The 25,055-nt window shown below is 36.6% G+C and overlaps 1 protein-coding gene across 4 annotated transcripts in view; it reads left to right on the forward strand.

Annotated features, from left to right (window-relative positions):
* TRPC6 (transient receptor potential cation channel subfamily C member 6) overlaps positions 1-25,055 on the forward strand; it is a 101,293-nt gene that overhangs the window by 32,796 nt on the left and 43,442 nt on the right. The gene's annotated exons all lie outside the window — the stretch shown is intronic.

The raw sequence follows: 25,055 nt of genomic DNA on the forward strand, positions 1-25,055 counted from the left end.
TCCCACACAAGTCAGTAACACTTGGATCTGATCCAGAGATTTTTGGCTTTGTCTAGCTTCTGCTGACATGGTACAAATGCAGCTGCCTGGGGATTTTTCACAGCATTATTTGACCTTTTGCCAGAGCTTAGGCAGAATATCAGAAAACTATGGTCTTAAGAGGGCATTTGTTCATATTTGATCCTCTGGGATCCATGCTTTAAATCTAATTTCTGATACAACTTCATGCATAATTCTCTGTATCTTACTTTATAGACAGACGTACAATTCGAAAAATGAGTATACTTCGGGTTCCAGAGGCAATGTTACTATAGTCAGAGTGATTTAAGAACATTAGCAAAGATCAAGTGTGTAGATCTTTTTGGACCAATTATTATAGACCTGAGTAGGAGTGTGAAAAAGTCTTTGATCATCTCAGGTAACTTTAGTGATGTAGATCTGGTATCTACATCTTAACTAGGCATGCTTAGCCCATTTTATTATCAGTGGAGATAAACAGGCACTTCTAATAAGCAATTCAGTGTAGATATTTACTTGGGGCATTGAATCATGCTGTAGAAGGGCTTATTTCTGTCCATCAGCTGTGGTGAAAGTTTGGGGTGCCTCACTCGGCTGCAGATGTCTGTATTGTGTGTGTCTATATTTAGTCAGATCAATCCCATCTGATTGTGTCACACATAATGGGTATGATTAGACATTATCTTATTTTCCAAGTCAGTTCTGGTGTCAACATGAGTAAATATTCAGTCTTCATTCCATTAAAAGTCATCAGACTATTTTCTCCTGTGCTGATGTTTAATTTTTTTTGAGGAAAACTGCACCATATTGACACAGAGTATATTTCTTATTAGTGGATTTTTCATGCAGCTGAAGTTAGAAGGCTTGAATGTAGTAACACAGACTGCACACAACGGGAAACAGCATGTTTGACTGTGGATCTCCCTCCAGATCTCTTTAGTAGTAGAAGCGTGAATGAGTCACTGTTCTGAGTCATTTCTGAGAAGATTTGGAGATGCCTGCTGCGTTCTGCTCGAGTGTGTTGAATTCTGAGGACCAGTATGAGGACCAAAGGCTAATTTGGTTCTTTCAGGTGGAGTCGCTGCCATCCATACAGTCCCTCAAAAATTCTGCAGCTGTTCAAAACAATGTGAGTAAAGATTAGTTTGATAAATGCTATTAAGGACAAGTAACAAAGAAAATTAAGTCAGAGGTGGTAAGCAACTTGTTCTTTGGGTTGTAATAGAAAAAAATGAAGCATTAATTTAGAAATAAAATTTATGAATTTGTGGACTTAATCATAACAAGCTCTGTTTAATCAAACTTGAATTTGATTATAGATTCAGATGTTTTTCCCAGATTATTGCCCAGTGTCTGGGCTTTAGTGTCAGGGACCATTGCAATACTTGTTCCCTAGACAGCAGCTTTACGCCCTGATTCTTGCAGGCCCTGCTAACACAAATGCATACGCATTGCTTTCTTGTGCATCTCCCCCATCTAGAACTGAAAAAGTTTTAAAGAAATGAAGTAGAATTCATTGTTGAACAGAATTTTCCTATGACCTAAAATGTGTTTATGTGATTGTTTTAGCAAGGAGCCTTTCTCACAAAATGAGTGAATTTTATTTAGTTATGCATAGTATTTCCATATAACTTTCATCATGTCATTGCCTTCAGTGTGCATGAAATCAATATGAGTTTTGATTCTCATGTAGTGACCAAAGGGATTTCAGTGCACGCAGTGGTAACTGAACACGTCTGCCTCATGCAAAAAGCGGTGGCTGCCCAGCACAAAAGCGATTTCAGAAAAAAAACTGTATAATAATAAAGGAAATAGAACATGAAGAGTGGTGTTTTATAAAGTATAGGAGGCTTATTACTTTTTTACCAGGGACAGCACTTAGTACATACTTTAATCCTAGCAAAACAGGCGATTTAGGAACATTATTTAGCTTCTGGCAATGTTCAGCAAAAAGCTGCTCTAGACATAGCAATACCTACTGCCACATAGATGTAAGGGGTTACATTTTTCCTCTGATTTGTTGCATGATATTAATTATTCAATCTATAATAGTTTTGCTTTTGCAAAGCCTGAAGAAAAGTACACTGTTGCTCAGGGATCTGGTGATACAATGATACTGTTTCCAGAAGTGAAAGCAGGCAAAATTTGATCTCAATATGTCCGATACCAAGTATGAGATGCTAACACAAGACTTATTTTTCCTTTTAAGGTACAAAAATAGTAATTTGGAAACCAGCTTGTGACCTTGAAGATGGGAATTTCAATGTATCCCTTTGACCCCAATCAAACCATTTAAAACATTTTTAAGCTTTGCATTCATGGGCCTGCAGAGAATTCCAAGTTAATTTTCAGGTTTTGCTCCATGCAATCTCTGAAATTTCATTTCATTCTCTTTCATTTCCTCACTAATGAACTTCAGGATGAAAAAGGAGTTCCCCAAGAAAATAAGCTGCTTCATCCTTTACCTTCACTTCCTTTGGTCCTATACAAAATATGTTAACACTGATGGGAATTTTTCCTTTGCTGCCTGCAGATTTTGGATTTGAGTTGCTACTGCTTAAAGCGAAGCAGAATCAGATTAGCTTGTTACTCTTTCAACAGAAACGTAGTTATCTAACAGATAAAAAGCCTAATGGAATATGGACATCCAGGTCACTTCCAAGTAGTGATATCTACAAGTTTGTTTCTGGCAATTTACTTACTTTTTTTTTCTTCTTCTGAAAGACTAATAGAGCAGGGAGGTCAGCTTGTGGGTGTCCAGTGTTTTTGTGGAAGTGTTAGCAGGTAAAAGAAGCTTTTCCTGGGTTCAAGGTAATGTGACTTTTGGGAACCCAACTTGTTCAGGCTGTTTCCCTATATGTTGTAGATGTAGCCCATGATTTCTTGGGGAAACAATTACAGAAATCCTTCACTGTGTGCTGTTTCACCTACTATTTTGTGCTGCACCCAGCAGAGAGACCCAGAATGGTAGCAATACAGATGTAAGTGAGCTGGCGTAATTCTTTTATACAAGAGCGGGGACTGAAATTTCAAACAGGAGCTGTATATTCATTCATTTTATTGCAGTCCATTAATCCAGAGGGATTCCTGAATGCCTGTGCAACATGGTTACTGGAGAATGGCATTTCAAAGACGTACAGATGTGTAAATCTTGCATTATTCTGAAGCAAATTTAGGAATTTAAGGATATAAAAGAATATAGAATAGAGAATATAAAAGATTTTTATTTTTTTTTTCTTTGTAACTCTGTGGCTGTTTGGTGGTATAGTGTGAGAATTCCTAGTGTTCTGAATATGCAGGTGTGAGGAGTTTGGACAGGGAACTTTCACTGGCATTGAAATTCAGTGAAATGCTTTGTAGGGCATAAGAATTCTCAAAGGAACACAAGAATCATGAGGTCTAAACAGAGCAGACCAGGGTGTTTTTCTTTCTTTCATTCTTTTCTTTTTTTCTTTTCTTTTTTTTTTTTTTTTTTTTGTCTCTCTTTGTTGAAAAATGTTGATTTGGTGATGCAAAACGAGAATAGGAACGTGCAGCTGGAGAGGGCCAGGCACTGTGCTCTCCTGGAGTGTGTATGATCCAAATTCAGGCCATCTGACACCAATGGATTTTAGTTTTGCAGAGAAACATCCAAGATCATATACTGCTTCAGGAAACTGTGTTTGTATTCTTGAGTAATTTCCTGACCTGAGGTCCTGGTTGTTAACTTTTCCTTGAATTTTCTCATGCTCTCCCCTATTTAAAGAACATTTTTCCACTTTGGCTCAACTGACTGCCATCTTGTCATTTTTTAAGTGCTTTAAATAATCCAGGTGCCAGCATGAGATGTATGTTTATAAGTCAGATTTCTTACATTATTTTCCTTCTTGTCAGCAGTGTTTCCTGATACATCTGTGGAATGATAACACAACCCTTTTAGGTCATTCAACCAATTTTTTTGGGCCAGTCCAGCAAGTCCTACTCAGAAGACTCTGACTTCATTCAAAGTTTTTTCTTTCTCTAGGAAAAACTCTCCAATCAAGACTTAATGTTACTGATCTTGTTTCAGTGATATTTTTTGATATTTGATATTGTTTATTTTCATAATTTATTTCAAATTTAAAGTACTTTAGAAATATTTTTCCTTCCCTGACTTATTTTATTGTTTGTTTCTGCTTTTTTTGTTGTTGTTGTTTTTTGTTTGTTTTGTAATTTAAATAATTCAGATCAAAATCTGAAAAATTATGCCTTAAGGGCAACAGAAATGAAAGGAGACGTAGTCTCTGTTTTGGGATTGTTTTTCTCCTCTTGTTTATTTGTAATACAGTTAGCATCCTTTCAAGAAGTTCATTATTGCTATTGTCAAGCTGTCTTCATTGCTCTAGCAATTACTTGTAAGCAACAACTTCAACACAGGTACAGTATACATGAAAAGTTATGCAGAAGAACACTGAAGAGTTAGACCATCTTAAACATTGTTATGGTTGATAATACAGAGAAAGGGAACGTAACATACTAAATGTATCTTCTCCCTGCTATAGCAATGAAAACACATTGATTTTCTTGGAAAAGCTGAGGTTGACACAGAATATAAGCATACCTTTCTTATTACTGACATTTCTATAGAGTGAAATAAACACCAAAGAAACACAACAAATTCAGTTAAAGTCCCTGGCCTGAACTTCAGAAAGTTTATAGGACTCACAGTTATAGGCTGATGTAGAAAAGATAAATAGAAGGAACAAAGAGTACAACTTGTACATGAAGGCTTGAGAACAAGGTCACAAGGTCCCTACATTTTGTATTTGTAAGTAATTTTGCAACACTGCAGTTCTCCATAGATAATACGGAGTTAATCGGAACGAAGGTAAAATTCAATGAATTTTTATGAAGACTACTGAGTATTCATTTCTTTGTGTCTATTACTTCCATTGTTTCAACTTTATTTCATCCTTTCTTTTTATTCAGTTTTGAAGTTATTTTTATTTTGCTCTTAATTCTTAATTCTTCTTAATTCTTTAACTATTTGTGGACTCATAATGACAATGTCTCTGCTTTTTTGCATGTTTCTTCTCAGACTGTCTCATAATGCCTGCCTTTCTTTCCCAGTAATCTATTCCATTATTATTCTGAGAAATAGAAAACACAATATCCAAATCATGCAGACCCTAAAAAAAAAAAAAAAAAAAAGTGCTGATTTCATCCACCTTATTTTTAACTTCTGTTAGTGCCAGGAACTGCACAGCTTTAAGGGAGCACAAAATGTGCTTGAGTAAGAAATGAGTTTATTCTGAAACTAAAGGTTACATTAAATGAATCTATCCACTGTTTTGGATAGCTGAAGTAGTTTTTGTACAGTGAACTTGGCCCAGATGCTTCATATCACTATTACTTATTTATAGGTAAAATGTAAAGTGTTAGAGAAAAGAAAAAGCTCATTTTTTGCTTACAGGAATTCTTTATTTAGGTCACGTAAAAAGAAGGAAATGGGAAATTTTATACAATATACATGAAATGTGGATAAGGAAATGTAGTTCTGACCGTGTTTCCAAAGATACCACTCCACATTCAAGCTGCAATGAAATTTGTAGCAAGTTAAGGAGAGGGTAGAACACCAAACGCTAGCTTCTTTCAACTAAATTCAGCAAAGCTTTTGGTGATCTGGATTACTTTTTCTACTTCCACAAATAGAATCATTCGATAGTTATTTTTTCCTTTCTGTATTAAGTACTCCAGTGCTTTCACTTTGGTATTCTGAGTAGAGATCATTCTCTGAGTAATGATATTGCTTGTCTTGTGTGTGGAGATACCAGACATTTCTATAGAAAGGTTTTCTTTTGGGCAACATGCAGTTGATATATGACAAGATTTTGATTTTTGGCATAATAAACTAAAGTTTCGACTTTGGGATGGTTTGCTTTCTCTGCTTGCTGTCAGGATGGGGAATTTAGATGGATCTGGGCAATTAAATAGCTTAACTAATGTAGAATGAGTCAACTAATTTGGTTAGATATCTACTCAAAGTTGTCCAATGCATTAGCTTAATATTCTTTATCAGTGGGGAAATGAAGCGCTGCACAAATTCCTAGAATAAAAAATCAGAATTTTTTTTCCAATTCTCTCTTAGTGGAATTACACGTTATTATTTAACCATGTCAGACTGCCTCCCATCCACTGGTTTTGTAGAGTAAGGAAGCTGAACCAATGAAAGATTCACAGATTCACAGATTCACAGAACTGTAGGGGTTGGAAGGGACCTCAAGAGATCATGGGGTCCGACCCCCCTGCCAAAGCAGGTTCCTTAGAGCAGGCTGCCCAGGTAGGCGTCCAGACGGGCCTTGAATATCTCCAGAGAAGGAGACCCCACAACCTCCCTGGGCAGCCTGTCCCAGTGCTCCGTCACCCTCACTGTGAAGAAGTTCTTTCACATGTTGGTGTGGAACTTCCTGTGATCCATTTTGTGGCCGTTGCCCCTTTGTCCTGTCCCTGCAAACCACTGAAAAGAGGTTGGCCAAATCCCTCTGTCTCCCACACTTCAGGTATTTATAAACATTGATAGGATCCCCTCTCAGTCTTCTTTTCTCAAGGCTGAACAGACCCAGGTCTCTCAGCCTTTCCTCACAGGGAAGATGCTCCAGGCCATGTATCATCTTTGTGGCCCTCCACTGGACTCTGTCCAGGAGATCCCTGTCTTTTTTGTACCGGGGAGCCAAGAACTGGACACAGTACTCCAGCTGAGGCCTGACCAGGGCAGAGTAGAGGGGGAGGATCACCTCCCTTGACCTGCTGGCCACGCTCCTTTTAATGCACGCCAGGATCCCATTGGCCTTCTTGGCCACCAGGGCACACTGCTGGCTCATGGCCAACCTGAAAAGGCCAACTAAAGCCAAAGCTCTGTGCTCAGCAGGTCTGCCTCTCTGGCTTCTACTCAAGCCACGTCTTCTGAGGGGAGAGGTCTGGACCTGTGGCACCCCTCTCCTTAACGGAACCTTTCTAAATATTTAAGACCATGTTTGGTGAGAGCTTCTGTGAACATAATTGCATTACTTCATCCCAGTCTGTTACATTATTTGTTCAGTTGTGGATTTTTTTCACCATTCTTGGCCCAAAGCATAAGTTCACATCTTTATTTATTCCTGAAAGATCAAAATTAATGTAGATTTTAGGTGGACTTATTATTTGTATTGTGAGACAGCTTTTCAGTATATTATAGAAAGAAATTCCCTAAGCTGAACAAAGCTGGAGATAAACAGGAATTTAGTTGTTCTCAAACACAGTTTAACCTTGTCACAGCCTGAAGTACCTCAGAGACTTTTGCTTGCACAGGTGACGTTGAAATAATTCTTTTCAGTCTCCATATGCATATTTCATTCCTATATAAGCTGTGTGTTCACAAAGTATGTTCGTGATGATGATAGGTAAACTTGGGAAGATCCAACTAAAGGCCTGTCATGTTCTGATTCCTCTGCATCACCTCATCTGTGAAAGCACAGTCAAAAAAAGCAAGAACACTTAATATTTTTCAAGGAGTGTAATATGAGTGGATTTTTTATAAACTTATTTAGTTCTGAGCAATATTTAACTGCTTGAGGTGGTTACTAAACCTGATGAAGACTAATGTTTGTGGTTCTTTTTTTTTTTGTTTTAAATTTTTACTCTGCAGAGAAAGTAATGATTGGCTGGGCTCAATATAGTATTACCCATGTTATTATGTAAAAAAAAATGTTAGTTGGTCAAGATTACCTACTCTTTTAGTGGGCTTAGCAAAACTTGCTATAAAATGGCTGAATGCAAAGTTAGCACTCTTGGGAATAGAAGGTGAATCCAGACTCCATATGGTAAGTCCATCTAGGCATATACTTTCTGTTCCTTCTGTGTTACGTCCAGGTCTTGTATTTCAATGGCCATCTTTCATTCTGTTGCTGGTTTATTCAAAGGGAAAGAATGTGGAAGAGTAACTCTATACCACATATATTATATATAATTATGGTATTTCAATTTGATAAATTATTTGTTATATGAAAACTCTGAGCTTTCTGTGGATTGAGGAATCAGAGAATCCTTGAAAATAAATGTTTTATCTATCAATAGCCAAGAGAGTTTGAAAACAAGAGAACAAGCCCTGTTAATTTTCTGAAGTTCTTTTTAAGTACCATAAAAATGTTGCATCAGATAAGTGATACTCACTGGAGTATTTATATTTTCTGAAATCATTTGACAAGATTCTTTGCTGAAGATTATAAACTGTGGTAAAGTGTTGTTGAGTGTAAGATGAAACAGGATATTGGCTAATTCCCAGGAACCAAAGAACAGCCATAGATGGATCTTTTCATAATGGAAAGGGATAAGAATGGAGTAATCTAGCAGCCTATTCATGTGAGAAGAGAAATTCATTACACTGCTGGGCTTCTCCTTGTCTCAGAGGTGAAAGACAGTTGGAAGAGTGGTAATAGCACAGAGAGGAGATGCAAACAGTCTCCTGTGTCCTGAAAAAAAATCATACCATGTGCTTTGGGAAAATAAGCTTACTCTTTATATTTAAAGAACCAGAAATTAAATTGGTAGATGGGCTTTTTTTAACCCTAAATCCAATCAGGTCTGGATTGTCATCTGATTTTAGGGATAAAACCTCTACATTTATTTCTTACAATTACAAGGCAAGGGATTTTGAGCCCTGATTTCCCGGGAAGGCAGTTGTCTATCTGCCAGAATCTGGTGTAACTCTTTGCACTTTGTGGATCTTCTCTGTGCATATTCCATGGGGAAGTTCAAACCAGGCTGCCCTTGCAGTATGTTCTAGCCTGGTTGCTTGGTACCAACATCTGTCTTTTAAGCTCAGACTGTGTAAAGTACAGCCAATCTCTGTCCTAAACAGTTTGCATTTTACATATAACAAACAGAGAACCTAAAGGATTGGGAAGAATGACGAATCATTTTTCATTTTTTATGCTAGTATTTAAATTTTATTGTATATTAATATTTCCAGGCAATTTATAAATATCTGCTGGCAGGTTTTCAGTATGGAGAAAGTAGGTGGAAATATTCTTTCTAAAGAACGTTGATTTAAAAATGAATGAAGGAGGAGTTAAGAAGGTGCTTGGGGAGAAGCATTTAACAAATGAGGTTAATTATCACATATGTCAGTAAGCAGAGTTCAGTTTATCAGAATAAAACAAAGCTGAATGAACACAGACTATGATAAAAGGTAGAAAGGTACATTAAAATTAAATAGCAATATTAGCAAGATTGTGGAGTTTCTCTGCTTTTAAAATGTCTTCTTGAATGTGGCAGCTTTACAAGCTGAAGTGAAATTAATCTTTAAACAACCAGTTCCACTGTTATCAGAAGACCAATGCCTCAGGACCATAATAGGACATCTCTTCATATCCGAGGCATAACTTAAATATATACTTCCCCAGCATTGCTTGAATTTTCTGCTCTTTCCCCTTTCCTTTTTTTTTTTTTTTTTCTAACAGTATTCGACAAGGACTTTTTCTTGTCCTGCTGTGCAGTCTCCCACAGATCTGCCTGTTCTAGCAAACAAAGAGAACACTGTGTGAGCTAATGTTATTGAAGGCTGCTCAGTAAAGTTTGTCCATTATCTCACAGATTTAGGCAGTCTTTTGCAAGTTGCACCTACCTATAGTGTCCAGCTATGGTCATCTAGTGTCATGTCCCCTGCAGTTCCACAGCTGGCATTTTGCTGGAGCTTATAAATGCTTAACTCAAGACTCCTCTCTCTTTGCCCATACTCTTTGCTTTGGACATATGAACCAGAGATCCCTGGTACTGTTACTCCCCTGGCTGCAGACAGCCTGAAACTACAAGAAATATGAACCGCCCAGTTATTCCAAATTAGATATTTGAGTTTTCCTGCCTTTATTCCAAGGTCACGCAGTCCCACCAGCATTAAGCCTTACAAGTAGTAGAGCTATTAAATGGGATTAAAATGGGATTAAATGTACCTCACTGAAATCTCATGTGGTTGAATCTTTCTTTTCTTTTATTTATTTATTTTTCTTTAAAGGTCAAAATACACTATGCAAAGTATTCTTCATACATTATTATGTGTGCTACTCAGAAGAAGGTAACTACTTTCAGAAAAAAGGTTCTGAGCTGTGCCATCCAATACTTTAAAGGACTTGACTTTCAACCTGGAGTTCTTGGATGACACAGAGGAAAATCTTCCTCAGCTGTATTTTTTTCAGTTAATTACTCTCATAGAAGTTAATCATCAGCTACATCAGAATCATCAGTCTTACGTCAATGGTTTTCTCCAGCTGTGAGCCATAGTTGTATAAAGTTTTGCAAAGGCAAGAAGGGTTGGATGTGAGGAAGATAGACGATAATAAAGTGAATTAGTGTTGCTTTAGAGCTTAGATGCGGTTGCTGCAGCTTCAAGTGTTCATGCTATTGAATTTTGATGTTTCAGCTCTGGAATTTGCTAAAGAAGAATACTGGACCGCTACAGAGCTAATCAATTAATGGTTGATCTCCCTGTCTTTCTGATACATTGTACTCAGATGCTAAAGTATTTTAAACCTCTTGTTTAATTTCAGACATTAGAAAGGAGCCTAAATTATGATCAGCTGTATGAACACCTTAGTCCTTCAAATTCTAAAGAAAAGTTGCATCTCAGGCCAGCTAAGTATAAGTCCTTATAGTTATGTGCACTAATCTCTTCAGTGTATTTTTCTCTTAAGCATGAAGTGGTTTTATAAACATAAATCCATTACCTATAAAGTACCACTATACTAAATCCATTCCACGTATCTATGGTAGAATTGTGGCTTTACTCATAGAAACAATGTAAATACAATTTTGTCTCAAGTATATAGACATACATCCCGTTGCCTAATTTAATCATCTTCATCCATACTCAGGTTTACACGCTGTTCATACAGAAAGGAATTTTAATTAAGCTATGCTGTTACAGCATGCACACATTTATGTGATAATTACAAATATAAAAATTAGTGAGCTACATTCCTAACTATTCTAAATCCTAGCATGAGAGAAGAAATAGTTGTTTGAGGAGGTTCCTGTGCTTTTCTTATCTATGGGGCATCAAAGGAAAGTTGTTTACATGTCAGGGTAAGCTCAACAATCTCAAAACCCTAGAAAACATGTCACTGCTATGTGCTCTTTACTATTGTGGGGATCAGAACAGATTACAACAAAAGTTGTTGGAATCTGCTTTGGGCTTTGCAAATGTCTATGGGTACAGGAACAGGAGTACTTTTACTGAATCTTTCTGCCCAGTGTAAAAGATTGGAAAGACAGACCTTTGGAATCAACTAAATATGTATTATTATATATATGATTATATTTGTATACGATTATAGATATAAAAATATATATACAGTGGTTAAGTTACAGACCTCTCAGTATCGTGTCTCCAACAGGGGCCTAAAAGAATATGCCTCAGGAAGATGATGAGAACAGTGAAAGGAAGAAGCCATACTTTCCTAGCTTCCTGCAGTTACTGCTCAGAGACTTCAGAAACTGTGCATTTAATACCAATGGTGGATTTAAGTTCTCTGAATTTCTTTAATTCCCCCTTGAATCTATTGTTAACTGTTAACATGCACAGCGTTGTGGGGTGGGTTCCACACACCAACTACGCAGTATGAAGGAGTACCTCCTTTTGCTTGTTTTGGAACAATTATCTGCTAATTTCACTTACTGCTCAATTTTCTTCAGCTTCTTTTGTAGGGGAGAGTTGCAGGCTCTGCTTGTAGTTATTCTTGGGAAAAAAAAGGAGAACATGCAGTATAAGTCATCATCAGCTGTCTCTCCAGTGCTATTTAAAAACATGCCTATGTGTGGTCAAAATAAAAGCAGACACGACAGAAGGAAAATACACACCATGGAAGTGCAATGTTGAGTTGCCAGACAGTTTTAAATATGTTGTTCTGTCAGTTCATAAGCATATGCTCTCCAGAGGGAAAGTGTGTGTGTGAATGGGGATTTGCTCTTTCCAGTCTCCTCCTGATCTTTCCTGTGTATTGTCAGTAGCAGATATTTCGTCTGTTTATGGTGAAGCAGAGGTTTGAGCAAAAGACCTGTGCATGAGCAGTCCTGGGGGCAGGGAACCAGTTAAGGGAATCACAAGCGTCTGCACTTGTGAACTGTGGAAACTGAACAGATAGTAAAGCATGAAACACTGAGAAAATATCCTGGCCCTTCTGGACTCATAGGTTTCAACTTGTTTTATGTTAAGTGAATCAGAACACAAAACTCAAGATGTAATTCCTTTCAAGCTTTAATGCAGATCAGCTAAGGGACCACCATTAATGACTTAAATAAGAGTAATATAGCCAGGTTCTATTTATGACATGAGCAACCACAATGCAGAGCCTGATAGAGAAAATCAACTTGAGATTACATTGTCTGCTTTGCTTTTCTTCTGTCTTCTAGACCATCTGCCTATTCACTTCATCATCACCACTGATAGATCATCATTGCTGAGTGAATACAAAATGTTAATTAATACTTGTATATATTTTCATCTTAGCCTAATGTGCCAACTAATAGAGCTCACAGTATGGATGTGAAGTGAAGCAAAACAGGCTGGTGCAGTGGACAGACGGAGATCACAAGGAAACAAGGAGGTCGTACAAAGCAATGTGAGAGTAGTTTTTGTGGCACAGACCAGTATAGCTGTAGGTACTTGTTAAGCAGCCTTAGTCTTAAAAATAGTAAAAAAATAGATTTCCTTACACTGCAGTGTGACTTTAACAAGCGCTGTCACCAAAAGGATCAAGCCTCCATCTCTCCTCATTCCCCATTGCTTATTCCTTGTCCTCACACCACCTCCTACCATGGCCAGCACAAGTGTTTCCATCTGCATGATAAATTGGGTCGAGGAGCTGGGCTTAGAGTAAGCATTTTTATTCAGAAATATTGTCCTTTGGTTAAGCTCCTTGATTAAGGTCAGCCTGGAGTTGCCCCAGCACTTATGTCAGCATAACAAATGGCATGGTGCAGGAGCAGAGGGCAGGAGGGTTTTTGCAAGAATGTGCATGAAACATCCTGACCTGATTCACTAAGTGGTTAGCAAAAATGTTGCATCAAATAAATTGCGACAATATAGGAATGAACCTGTTAAACTGAATAGAAGTCAATTTTAACCCTTTTGAAACAAACAAACAGAAAACCATCTGTATTTGTCTCTCTGTCTCCATGGGATCAACAACTTTTGTTAACCAGATTTGGTGTGGAGAGATGAAACACAGAACCTTGTCTGTAATTTATACTTTGAAAGTCAATGTCTCTTTAAGAATCTTAGAGTTTCCACCAGGGGAGTACCAAGATCAAGTTGGTTGTATATCATAGCAGATTGCTTTGTTTGTATTCAGTTTTAGCATTGGTACAAGTATCCATCCTCTATTTTAAGTGCTTTTATTTATAACCAGTGGGACACAGCACTAAGGCACATACTAAGCAGTAGCATAACATTCCAGAGATCTACACAAGAAGTGGTTTTTGCTTTTATTTGAACTTCCAAAAGAACTGTAATAGAATAACAAGGGATATCTTGTTGATGTCTGCTACATCATTACTAATGTGATAATGTTTTGTTTATAGAGGCATGTTTGTCATGGGCAGCCAGCTGTGTTTGCATTATAGCCATTTTAGTGATTCTGAAAGTTCTAGCTGGACAATGCTGAAGCTTCACTTAAAAAAAAAAAAAAAAAAAAAAACACACAACAATATGACCCACTAGCAAAAATGATTTTAGTGCAGAAGTCACAATTTGTCAAGAATAATATTATGATAGTAATAACAAAAGAATATTAATAGGAAAAAATGACATTAGGAGAATCTGGGGAATGTCAGTGTTGGACCTGATATGAACTAGATAAACCTGTTCAGTGGTCTCAAACCTAGGTAAACAAATGGATCCTAAATTACCATCTCAGGCAATGTCAGACCTTGAATTTTTAGATTGCTAGCTTATTATCACAGAGAAGCTTGCTTGAGGCAGCAATCCATCTAGCAACTGTGAATCTAGAATAGTTTTCCGTGATAGCAGCTACTGATAGTCTACTCAGAATAAGGTGAGTAATGAAAGCTGATAACTCACCACAGATAGCAGAGCAGACATCTTGCAAAACCTATACACTGTATACTATTAGTAGCTTTGGAAAAGGCACAATTTGAACTGGACAGCAAGCGCTTGACCAGAAGACCGAATTTCCCAAAGGAGAAATAGTTTTCAGCGCTTATAAAGGAAACTGCAGAAACAACCATCAACCGCAGTGACGAAGTCAGACACTGCCTGGCTAACTGAGGAATAAACAAGACACAGGACATTTAATTTTGCAAAGCATACAAGCTCAAATAGGCCTATAAAAATTGTTTAAGGCTCAACTCCAAAGGCATATAAATACCTCCAGAATCACAGAATTACTTGGTTAATCTAAAGATAGCTTTACATAAGGCTGTAGGAATAGATACACAATTTACATAGCCCTCGAGATATGCTTATCGTGAGGTATAAAAAGCATGGCAACATAGTCAATGATATACCTTAGGTGTCTCATAGAAGAAACCCAAATCAGTTAGCAATGTAGCCAGTTATGAAATTTACTTTAAAGTTTTTTTCCCTATGTATTTAACTTGCTTTTAACCTTTTTTTCCATTCATGTAGCTAAAATCCTAGCTGTAATTTGAATAATTAAGACTTTTTGATTGCTGTTTTGCTATTGTATAGTATTGCTGAAATTGATAAATTTTGGACTGTACACCTCCAGAGAAGTAAAGGATGTAAGAAAATTATGTGGTGAGGCCCCTAAAGATGTTTCCAGGAAAACGTACAGAACTTGGAGCTGTGAAATTGTTTTAAGAAGCCGAGAAAATTGGAGACTGATGTTACCAAGTGCCAGGCTTAGTAAGGAGTTCCCTCTGGTGGGCACATACCCTCTGCAAGAAACTTTATGGCTTTAAGCATCCTCAGAGTATTGCAGTGAAACTGGACAATTACACTTTAATTAAAGTGTATTTCAAAGGGTGAATGCATTCAGCATTTTCTTACAGTTGAGAAAAAATGTTTTAGCAGATATGCATAAATACAGATCAAGTTTTGTAGACAGATGTTATTCTGAGCAAGAACTTCAAGTACAATTCAGGTTTTCAGTGGTGACCCTAAAATTAGACTTCAAAGCTTATGTTTAATGTCCAGGCTTATTGTTAAAAGTTTTCGGCAGCCAGCATGAAATTACATATGTACTCAGGTACAGCAGGATCTTCAGTCCTACAAAAAGCAGTTCCATGGTAGTCTTCTGAAGCTTAAAATTACACTAGTCCTCAAATAAAAGGAAGATAAAAATCATAAGCTCTCTTTTGTCACACTATCCTAAGCAGTCTCAACTCATTTCTGAGTGTCATCTGTCCTGCCTTACCATCTTGCAGTGTTTAATCTGCTGTTTTCTTTGCCTTGCAAGTATATGGTATTGTATAAGTATTGTATATAATGAGTTCTAGGCTGGTAAAGCACTTGCTTCTCTTCTGTTCTTAGGAAGGAATTAACATCCCCTTTCTTCATTTGAAAGCTACCAGCAAGCAGAGTTCTCTAACCTTGTACTTGTTGTTCCTGACAAATCTTTAAGCAGACTCAGTTAGGGTTTCCAGATTGCCTTTCCCCTTGGACCATTCTTCTGCAGACACTATTTTCTTAATCATTTCCCTAAAGTTTTCTATTTCCTTGTAATTCCCTTTTCAGTGGTGGGCATCTTCTTCATCAATAATAAGCCAACTTTCTTATTTCTGTAGTGAAAGAGCCAGCGAGAAGCAGGAAGAATGACAAATTAAATGCGGAGCCTGGGAAATGGCTGTTTGCTCTGTGTTGTGTGCTTTCTCTACATCAGACATTGAATTGCCACTGAACTGTTTTTCAGGGGAAAGAGGAAAATCTTCTGCTATTCCCTGAAGAAAACGTTAGTCAGACCATTACCCTTCCAGTTTCGCATCAACAGATTTGACCTTTTCACCAAGCCATGGACAAGGAAATACTTTCTAAAATCAAATTGTTTTTAACTGCTTCTGTACAAAAGCATTTGCACAACATAGTAAAGCAGCTTGGAGAAAACACTTCTCAACAGTATATAAACAAAAAGTGGTAACTGTCCATGTCTCAGAAGTGCCTCCAGGGCAGTCCCAGTGGACACATTAATTTCTGCCATAACTTCAGATAACATTTCCAAAGATTACATATTTCATACTTGGTGTTAGATGTGCTTCTGAGGGAAAAAAAAGCACAAGCCAACATGTCCCCTGCCATACCCCCCCCCCCAAAAAAAACCCAACCAAACAACCAAACAAAACACCAAAACACACAAACAAACACCAAAAAAAAAAAAAACACCAAAAAACACAAGCCCCACCATGTTTGTCCAGGATTTGTACAAGTAGAAATACTCGTATTTGCAGCACCCTTTCAAGTGCTGCGGAACGAAATACTTAAGGGATGTTCATTGTGGGCTTTTCTCACATCTATTTCAGTCTCTGTCTTTGGTTATTTGGAAAATATTCTGTAAAAGTCCACCTGTATTTTTGGCTTGTTATTTACAGCGTTCTTCAGCTCTAGCCCCAAAAATATTTTAGCACCAACTTCAAAGGTTTATGGAGCTAATTTGAATCTTTATACCAACGTGGATATTAAGAGATGTTTCCCATTATCTTTAAGCAGATTGAAGATCATTCAATTAGAAAACAGTGGCAAAAGAATCCACCTTTTACATATCAAAGATAATTATTTCTGATGCTGTGTGGATGATGGCCCCACAGGCTGTCCCCGCTGCTCTGTGCTGTGCTACAACCTAGAGACAAGAAGAACCAGTGCCCTGGCCTGGCATTCAGGCCTGTGAAATGGGGCTGTATCAGATTTAGAAACTGTGTGATGATGGTGAATTGCAGAAGATGCATGGCTACCGAATAACATGTTCTGAGGGGTTTGTCTTCCCTCATAAAACAAGTATGTCCCTGTTAATGACTTGCAGGGCAATTGGACAACATGGCTAGGAGAGACATGGAAACTGGACATCTTATCCAATTCTTCTTCACCAAGCAAGGTCAGCTATCCCATAGCCATTCCTACCAGGGCTTTATCTTAGCTGTTCTTCAAGATCTCTGGTGACTGAAAACTCAAGATTTGTACAAATATTTGTTTCCAGCCAGTAGCTGTCTTTACATTTAAAATTTTAACCTAATATTCCTTTCTACAGCCTATCACTTTCTGTCCTGTAGCATGGCATAAAATACAGTTTCAGACAAAATGTCTGTCTCAGCTCACATCCTATCTCTGGACTAAGTATATAATATTTAATATTATACACATATTATATAAATATATTTTTATATGTGCATTACAAACTGCATATTATATATTGTTATATACCAGATATGTGTATATTTACATATTTTATATACACATATGTGTAATAAGGGAAAGTAGAAGAGTAGAACATCCAAGTAATTCTCTCTTCTGTAAATACCTTCTCATCAACAAGTTTTAGGGTCTTCAGAGGTGCAGGGTGCCTACCAATTCCAGACCTAAATAGAAATAAATTATTCCCCCCTTACACCATAATTTGAACGCTATCTAAATTCTTTCAGTCTTCTCAAGATCAAACAAAATCTTCTCATACTTTATTTCACATCTTCCAGACTTTTGATCAGTTCTGTTGTCATCTACTAGACTAATTCCAGTTGGTCTATACTGTTTTTTATTTTAGACCACTTCTTGTCAGGCCCATTCAAAATCCTGGCATTGCTTTCCTCGTGTTTTTGATTCCTCCCAGACTAAGTTCCTGTGAAAATGTAAAACATGGAGTTTCTACTCTATCATCCAGGAAATTTATTGAAAATACTAAATAATACCACATCTAAGTCAGAATTTCTGAGCAACTTGTGTTTATAACCTTGGATTGATAACTACAATTTTCCAAAGAGTTGTGTTCTCTCTTCAAGGTTTCATTCAGCCTCTTTAGTTTGCATTTAGAATGTTATGTGTTACAGCAATGAAAGTCTAAAGACCTGCAACATATACAAGGGTCCTGCCTGGTTCAAGATGATTTATTCTTCGGTGTTTGCTGTTGATGGCCTTATTTGGTGCTACTTGTATCTGATCTTGTAGCTAATTACTAATTATAGGAAGTTCAGTAACATTTTATGAAAATCTGAAAATGATTGATTTCATTTACATCACCTTTTATCTTTGTTGTTGATTTAAAAAAAAAAAAAAAAAAAAAAAGAGGCTTGTGGCTCTTTCAGGTTTTCTGGAAGCTCACCCAGAGAGGTGATTCAGAGATGATTACTATGTTTTTGACATTGTTTCAGCCAGTTACTTGAGTTTCAACAAGCAGTGGATACAATTCTCATGCTTAGTAATTGGCCAATTTTCATAACTCTTGAATTTAGGACATTGAGTAACTTGTAATTAAGCCAATGTGGCCACATACTGTACTTCTTCCATTCCCTTTGCTCTGAGAGTATTTATGACTTTAATATTTTTATTTAGGATGTTGTTGGCAGTCGCTACACTCTTTTTTTCCTTAGCCATGCTTCCAGCCCATAGATTTGCATTACACATTTATTTCCTCTTCATGAGAACTATGGTCACTGTGTCTGTTTGTGCATGAATTTACTTAAGTTAATAGCTTCAGTGTAATCCCTCTCACTAAAGCATGGTCATGAAGGCAGAGACATAATTGGATTTAGTAAGTTTATATGTTCTAATTTCCTAAGAAGCTGTATAATCTTACTCCAGAGGTAATAAAATTTTGAAGTTAAGCCAAAGCCCAAGTTAAAATGAGTTAACAGAGTACCCTTACACAGTATGTAGTTAAGGTCTTCAAATTTTTGAATATAATAAAGCCTTTTACATGATTAAATGAAAAAGAGGAGGAGGCTGTGCTATCACCACCCAAGCTCATTCAGCCTTTAGCTGCTATTACAGACTCTCCTAAAATGCTTTTTACTTTGGATTATGATGCTGGAGATGCTCACAACTGTCTCCCACCCCCAGACTTTCCCAGCTCGACAGCTCTTCATAGGGAAAGTCAGTGTCCTTGAAAAGAGTTGTGGTTTGAAATAGGATCTTTCAACACAGTTCTTTCAGTTCGTAAATTAGACTCTCACTTCCTGAAAGCTGATTAAGGAGAGTCAGCAAAGGCAGGAGACTTATCTCTGTCCTCCAGAAGAGTCATTAATGCCCATATGATGTCTTGGATGTAAGTGCACCAGTGAGATAGCCAAAGATGTACATTTTAACACAAAATAGTTGCTAATCATTTTACTGCAAACATTGATGTGGGATTACTGTATGGTTTAGGAATGTGTCATTGAGTGGGGTTTTGTTCTGTGGCAGGTTTAATGCATGGAAGTAGCAGGAAATGAGATTAGCTTGATTTAGCTCAGCAAAATGAAGGTTGAGAGTGTGTATGATTGCTTTGTATTTGTGTTTTGCAAGTAAACATTGTCAGGGGAAAATGCTACTTAATTTGAAAGACAATTCTGGTTTCCAAACAAAACCAAATAGATATAAATTGGCCATTATTACATTTAGACTGAAAATTAGATGAATGTTTCTAACTGCAAGAACAATCAAATTCAGGATTAGTTTTTAAGTGGGATTAGTGAGAGAAAATAAAACCCCAGCAAAACACCAATTTCCTTTAAGACAGAACTTGATATATTTAGGGGAATTTTTTGAGATGGTTTCCGTGCTTCGTGGCTTTCTGTGTATGGACTTGACTCCATGATTCTTTGGTGGTCCACATTTCTACTAAGTTATATCCATTAAAGGAGGCCTTAATCTCATCTAATCAGCTAGGATCCTTTTTGAATAATTGAAAAGTACAGGTATTCCGCATGAATATTTATGTTATCTTAAAATAAATATTAAAGGTAGACAGTAGAATTGTCTCTTCTTTATCTAGAGAGTAAATCAACATTAATCTATAAAAGAATCCTACTGTTCCTATAGTAGACATAAGATGAGTTGAATATGACCCTTTATAATTCTCAAAGTCAACTCTATTTTGATTTAAGTGGAAAATACAGTGGAGGCTGTGTGACTCTGCTCTCTTGTGTTTCATTTCTTATTTTATAGGACTCCTTCCTGTAATATGGTACCCAAAATGATGCAGGTATTCCAGGCTTGGTCTTGCTGGCTCTCAGACATAAGTTAGTACTGTCCTTTAGACTACATTCCCCCAAAAGTGCATTAATTATCTGTTTCAACTAACAGTTATTCAGTATCTTGTAAAGGCTGATATTTCATGTTGCTTCATGAATTATGTGGCCAGAGTCTGTGTCAATAGGTGCTAACGTAGGTATCTTCTTGATAAAAAATTGAATGAAAAGACCCTAGTAATGGTGAAATAAATTTAAGAACATCAGAGCATAAGACTGAACATCCTCTTCTCAATCAGCAAGTTCTTCTCCCTGCTTTGGGAGGCAGCCAAGTATCTTATACCTTTCTTAACAAACTCCTGAATTAATTTTTACTGTGTGTATCTAATTAAACAGAAATAATAAAGTAGAATAATTTGCTTCCTCTGTTACGATTAAACATATTTAGAGTCTTGTGCTACAAGAACCAGTTTTAATTACAGAGCCTTAACTTTAATTAATTGCAATTGCAAATGGGCAAAACAGGAAATTTATTTCATACATATAAAATATATTGATGCAGGGAAAAGCTATTGAAAATGGATTACACTGAAATTCTAGAGCTCTGCATCAGAGATGTGCTACAGCGAACAATACAAAAATACTCTATTTCAGTCTGTAATAAGTTCTGCTCCAGAAGATGAGCTACTGTCTAGGGAATGTATGTATTTAACTTCCCATTTAAGCAGTGATTTTCTTATAAATCCAGGCAAGGAAAGAGGAAATGTTACTGGACAAACAAGCTGATTCTAAGTGTTCTTTACTAGCAATGATTACTCTTTGTTTTGATAAATCATACCAAATGTGTTGCTGGAATTGAAACATAATCAGTTTCTACTATTTAAAAAATGAAAGTGTTTAATGAACTGTAGATTTTTGACAGTTAACTGAAGTTCAGTTAGCCTGTCAGTAAAAAAATTGGTCAATCCTGTAACTCAAGGGGTTGTTTCCTTTGACTTTATAAGGATCGAAAGCTAGCAACATCATTTAATAATGACTTAATTTTGCAAGGCAGGTGAAAATATGTGTTTTAAATCAGTGATATAAGGTGCGGTAATTTACACTGAACATACCTCTATTTTTGAAGGAATTTTTAAAATTATGATTTTTTATTATGGGCTGAATTTATTGTCTATTCAAATAATGTAAATGTAAATTATTTAAATAATGTTTAGCAGTAAATGATGCTGCACAGATCAAGAAGAAAGAAGTAATTTAAGACTAAGTATCTAGATTCAGTTTGCCAGAATGCTGCTCAATAAGATGGCTTATACGTTTTCAGATTTTTCTGCTATTGCAATTCAGTGGTTAGCTTATCCAAAATTGAAAAGCCAATGGGGAGGTAAAAAAGTTGGCAAACTTGTTTCCTATGAATAAAAATTCCTCTAGTCACTATGCACTTTGAGAGATGATAGAGAGCAGCTTCGCTATGACATTTGTCAGCTCCCTCTGTCCCCTGGATGCAAGGTTTCAGGATTGATGTATATCTACATCGCTGAATGTAGATAATGCTGTTTGGCTTGTGCACTTTCAAGGTCTAGGCACAGACTTTCCTGGTAAAAACTGAAGCAGAGAAAGCATTGAATACCTGTCTGACCTATGATGTCCTTTGTCACTAGTTCTACCAGCCTATTGAACAGTGGGTCCACATGAATTCTTTAGCCCTCTTTGTGCTGCTATTTATTCTTAGAAGCTGTTTTTGCTGCTCCTCAATCATCCTTTGCTACTTTTAACTCCAGCTGAACTTTAACTTTCCTAACGCCCTCACTGTGTGTACATTTATTCCCTCAATGTTTCTGCCAAAAGATAGAATCAGAAGGATAAGGATAAGCAGAGATGTATTATCATGACTTGAGCAGATGCAGTGAATTTAGGCTATCGTCTTAGGCTAACATAAACATAACATATGTTATATGAATGATGATAACTATCCTATACTCAGTACATCATCTATGAAGAGATGAAGTTTGTGCTCTGAATCCTTGTGTAATGGTGTCTATTTACCTTTATCGATTATAGAAGCTGAAGTGTTTAAACTTATTAAATTGATCTTAGTCTTTGTGAACACTTCCCTTGATATACAGGAGAGGCATCATGTCTTTTTGGATAGTAGATATTAGCAGGAGGAGTATTCATGTACACACTTGCTGCACGTATGGAAACAATGGGAGAAAAATGGATGGAGTAAGGTTTGAGGAAGATACTGTGATACCAGTTGGAGCAAAACAACAAATATTTCTTAAAAGAGTGTGGTTTGGGTCTTTAGAATGAATTGATGTAAATTAAGATTTACATCAGAGAATGTGAGTCCTCTGGCAAATTCTAAGGTGAGAGGTGTTGCAGTGATTGTACTTAGAAGGTGGTCATCACTTGTAGTAGCTGATATGCTGACATATATTTTCATTAAATAAAATCTCTCAAAATCTTTCCTTTGCTAAACACAAGAAATAGATTAAAGATCAGTACACTATAGACACCTGTTACTTACTGCCTGCCTCTGCTGCCTGTTGAGTCAGGCAAAACTTGCACTGAGAAAACACCTACAATGGCTTTTACTGAGCAGAGTAAAGAAATAAGAAAGGGGTTAAAAAACTGTATGGTTTCAGGACTGATCAAGATATTAGAGAATTTTTACTTTAAATTTGTTAATTGGTCTGGAAAATCAAACTTATGCAAGGTATAATTAAAGTGCTCTGTAACGTGTGTTGTATTTCAGAGTTCTATGAATCTGTAACAAATACTGAAAGAAGTATGTTTAATTTCAATAATAAAACTTTCATTTTGTTATTTTGAGCACCTAGTTTCTCTGCTTAGATGTTTCTTTTCTACCAGTTATGTCCTGCATTCAATTTAGCACACACATTTCCACTAAAACACTTGCAGGTATGTCAAAAAAACTGTCCTCTCTTTAGTAAATTTCTGTTTTTAGCACCAATATTTTCAACGATGCCAGTTACGTTATCATTTTTTTAGTTTTCATGTTTTCTGTGAAACCTCTTCAAAGGTGGACTTTTTAACACATACAAATATATACATATTTACAAGATATCTAGAAATATGAATGGATTTTTTTCAACTAGCAATTCACCTATAAGACATCAGCGTATATATCCATGCTCTCATGTATGCTTTGAACCAACAGTAAATGAGACAGTCCTTAACAGAGATCTCAAGGAGTAGAAGAGGATGGGGTCTAACTCTATTCCATATCATGACATAGACTCAAGAAAGGCTATAAACTTGCGATTGTAGTACATTATCAGTACTGTCTGCATATTGAACATTATAATTGTCGATTTACTCTATTCCATACCTCTAATAATCTTGCAAAAGAAATTGCTCTATTGGATTTAAGATATTGACAATTCAAAGCATTTCCAATGATGGGAAGGACTATATCTCCGGAACAGAGAACGTAAAAGGCAGGAAGGAAATGTATAGCAAGGTTAAATATAAACAATCTAGAAGATTATTATTAGAAGATATTTTTTTAATTTTACTTTTTGTGAAGAAGTTTTGAGTCACAGATTCAAGTGATTGATTTTTTTTTTTTACTCTGTCATTTAAATACTCAAATTCGTATTCATTGGTATGTATTTAATAAATAAAATGTTTCTTGCGGTTATTATTTTTTGGAAATATTAAAAATACTGAAGTGTCTGTGAGCTCACATATGTAAAGAGTCATTAAGCTACCATTCGAAAAGGAAAAAGATGAAGTTGTAGTGAATATTGTGTAGTTTAACAGTAATTTCAGGAGAGAAAATGATTTGCAGTTGAATTTCTGTTGAGGATCAGGATCTCAGTTCTGAGATAGCAGTGTCATGAATTAGATTTTCTTCTTGTTAAAAAGAGTGTATCATATTTTGCCCTTAAAAAACACAGCAGGTAATTCAACATTCCTCAGCAAGCTTAGTTTTGAAATTGTTCATTTTATGTTTTAATAGTTAAATAGTTAATGAGTAAGACAAGTTAAGTGAGGGGTGAGGGTTTCAGTGGTAGAAACAAAAAGATGGTTCACATTTCAGAGCTGTCATTAGGCAAGAATTAGTAGGATTTTAAGGCAAGCCACTAAGTGGATGAATTAATAGGAGAATATCAAGGTTATGTACTGTAATAATGAAAAGGATTGTGGAGATGTGGACGAAGAGATGTCATACAATGTAGCAGATACACTTTTGTTGTGTAGAGATTCAATTTATGACTGAGCAGCCAATTCTAGATATCATAAAAACATCATCAGGGCAAAGAGGAGAAATCAGGCTCAAAATGTAGGCTAGACAGTAGTACTACTATCAGTAGTACTCCTGATGTAGTGATGGCAATAAAATAATAAAAACAATTGAAGTCTGCCTGCCTGCTCTTCTGAGGCAGGTGGCACTTTGGAAAATTTACATGTTCATGTCTCTTGCTGTGTTGTGCAATCCCTCATTCCGTGGCTGCTGACCCCTTTCATACCACAACTTAGTTTCACTCTGAACTGTGACTTAGCACTAAAGTAGACCGAGAAAAGAGCTTGGGGTGAAATGGCATTCCGGGGGACTGGTGGCTTTCTGGAGGGCCACCTGAGGACACACATGTTCATGAGGTGTCACTGGGACTCCTCCTACCAGCTGAGCAGACAAAGGCTATTTTCTCTACAGTGTGCTGTTGATACCATCAGTGTCTGAACTGAGGCAGTCACTGAACGTTACCTTTCATCACTGTTCTCCAGGTCATCTCTGTATTTAAAATATATGCATTTAAACAATGAACTTAAGATCTGATATTCTTTTTTGCTACTGAACTGTTACAGTGAAGGTCCTCAAAATATCCCTGCTAGGGCAAGCAAATATGTCATAAAGTAGTACATTCATCCAGCAAAATGTAATTTTGCTTTTC

Source organism: Anser cygnoides, chromosome 1 (genome assembly GCF_040182565.1).
Source record: "Anser cygnoides isolate HZ-2024a breed goose chromosome 1, Taihu_goose_T2T_genome, whole genome shotgun sequence".
Classification (NCBI taxonomy): domain Eukaryota; kingdom Metazoa; phylum Chordata; class Aves; order Anseriformes; family Anatidae; genus Anser; species Anser cygnoides.